Consider the following 2,796-nt stretch of genomic DNA (forward strand, 5'->3'; position numbering starts at 1 on the left):
CCCGGGAGCAGCCAGCGACGCATGCGTGGTTCGACCTAAGCGTAGGGAACACGCAGGCGCAGCGCCTGGAGGTGCCAACATCCCCGAACACGGAAGTGACAGGAACAGAACAGGGACACTCAAATGTAGACAGGCATCACAGCATGCGGGCACGAAGGCCAAGATTTAGTTCACAGAGCAGTGATTCCAGCGTGGAAGGGCCAGAAATGAGTCACCACAGGGCGGGGCCGGCCCGTGCCGGACGGAGGCGCGGCGGACGGGCTGCGGCTGCAGCGGCCCCGGCCCCGGCCCCGGGCAGGGAGCGCGCGGGAAACATAAAACCAGCTGGAATAATACAATGGGAATAACTCTAAGCTAGGAAATATGAACACAACTAAAAATGTGGAACGCTTCACGAATTTGCGTGTCATCCTTGCGCAGGGGCCATGCTGGTCTTCTCTGTGTCGTTCCAGTTTTGGTATATGTGCTGCCGAAGCGAATTTTTTGGAAAACTGAAAAACATTTATATTTTAGTTGACATCATTTTATGAGCAAGTTTAGAAAAACAAAAAAGGGGGAGACAGAAGCTATGCCTCACATGTGGTTGAACAAAAGTTTTATTATGTATTAAACTTCTTAAATGGTTCTTTTTTAGAGTGAACTCCACCAATTATAAGACATTTTACAAATGATACAAGAGCAAAGCTAAAAGAAAATCCTTTGGTTTTGATCAGAAATTTAGAAGCGGGTAAAACTGAGGGGCCTTTCAAGCTAATCATGTGGGGAGAAGATTGTGCTTGTGTTTTCACAGATGAAGGATTGAGATGGATTCCTACAAAATACATGAAACCATATTGGGCCCAAACGCAACTATGTTAGATAACAAAGCAGATTTATCAGTGATGCAGCCAAGGGAGAAGGGTTGGGGAAATTTAGCAGAGACAGCGGGGTTGGACACAATTTGTTTGGGACATTCCAGGCCAGGAGAGCCATTTTCGGCATGTTTGGTGGGATTGCCAGTGAGAAAATGGCCCATTCCAGAGGGCATCCCTTCATGGGTGATGGGAGTTGTGAGAACTCCTGTGGACAGATGACATGTGTGGGTTCAGTTTCTCCCTGTGGCCTCTTTCGAACCAGAAGAATTAGAAATGTTTTGCTTCAACAAGAATGGACTTCTGTATTGTATTTAATGTTTCAGGAGTGACAAAGAACCAAACAATGAATGTTACTCTGAATCAAGATGTATACAATAATTGTACTGTAGTCTCAAACAAACCATCCTTCCGAGTTTTAGCACAGTTACTGCTGGGAACATTTTTTGTAGGGACAGAATTTGGCTGCTATCCCTGCCTGCATGAACTTGTCTGATCATTCAAAATCAACTCAGAAGAACGTAAGACAGTTGCAGAAAGGTGTGGCAAAGCTTGAAAAAGTTACTGGATCAAGGATGGATGGTCTGTTTGACCTTTCTGATCTTTTACCTTTGTAAAAAGAAATTTTGAAAGTAGGATTTTATATATTAGTGGGGCTTGTAGTTCTCGTCATTTTGCCATGCATCATTCAGTGCACTTGGCATGCCATGGACAAAGCTGTAAAAGAGGTGTTTTTAGTGCAAACAGAGAGGGGAGATGTGGGAGTCCAGAGTATTCCTCTGGCTTCCCTGGAAGGTTTAAGACCCCCCTGGCGGGGTCTCCAAAGATCCTTGAATGAGACCCAGGTGTCTCAGGGGCTGGATTTAGCTCCTTAGAACAATTTACCAACATTGAGAGAAGAAATGCAAGCCACAAAAATAAATAGAGTGTAAATTAGACTGTTAGAATGTAGAATTAGCAGATTTCTAGAATGTTTGTGATAAGGGACACGTGGCCAAGATGAAGAATTGGGGGTGTGGATACCTCTTCCTCCTTCTCCGTGTCATCCATGCTGGGTGACACGCTGGCACTTTTAGATTGGATGAGAACAGATCTGGACCATGTAACAAGATTGTATTGTATTGGGGGTCATTTGTAAATACCTAGTACGTAGTTTAGAGTATAAAAGATAAGTCCTGCCTCTGCCAGGCAGATTCTGCCCTGGACATCTAGCGAGCAAACTGCTGTTTGTTTGTTTTTCCTGTAAGCTGAGCCCTTTTAAATCTCTTCATGCCTCCATTTCTTGTTTCCTTTTAATAGGACTGTGTTTCACTTGAAGACTCAACAAATATTGGACTGAAGACCCCCCAACACTTTTTGAATCGACTAAGTGAAAAAACTTCAGGACCAATGCTACAGAGATTCACTTTTTCACAAGTAAATGAGTTGTCTTCAAATGTTTTTAAATTATTTCTGGTATAGGTTGTTTTAAATTACATTATTGAATATCAAGCACACTGTATTTTTTTACCTTTATAGTCTTTAAGATTATAAACTAAGAGAATTTAAAAGATTCTTTAAAAGTCTGTAATAATTACTCAAAGTATAAATATTTCTTGGTAATACTTAGGTGTTTGGACCTGAAACAGCACAAGAAGAATTCTTTGAAGGTACCATGAACCAACAAGTACAAGATTTCCTAGATGGATATAATCGTCTTGTTTTGAAACATGGTGTTACAAATTCTGGGAAAACTTACACTTTCCAAGGTAAAAGTAGAAATGAGTTCTTCTTGCAAGGAGGAGGGAAGGGGGAAGGGAGAGCCTTTGCCGGCTCCCCGATCCCCCCCTGCTCGGCCATGCCACATGGAGAGGGGAGCTCCGGGCCGTGCGGGGCCATGCGGTCAGGGATGAGGGGTCTGGGACCATGCGGCCGGGCCGGGCCCCCCGCAGAGCCGGGGCCGGGG

At 44.2% G+C, this 2,796-nt stretch overlaps 1 non-coding gene across 1 annotated transcript; it reads right to left on the reverse strand.

The window, feature by feature from the left end:
• Positions 1-375: 375 nt before the first annotated feature.
• LOC130266342 (U6 spliceosomal RNA) lies at positions 376-478 on the reverse strand. The gene has a single exon (XR_008842839.1). It is a non-coding gene; the product is annotated as a U6 spliceosomal RNA (small nuclear RNA).
• Between the last annotated feature and the right edge of the window lie 2,318 nt (positions 479-2,796).

This window comes from Oenanthe melanoleuca, unplaced genomic scaffold, assembly GCF_029582105.1.
Source record: "Oenanthe melanoleuca isolate GR-GAL-2019-014 unplaced genomic scaffold, OMel1.0 S021, whole genome shotgun sequence".
Classification (NCBI taxonomy): domain Eukaryota; kingdom Metazoa; phylum Chordata; class Aves; order Passeriformes; family Muscicapidae; genus Oenanthe; species Oenanthe melanoleuca.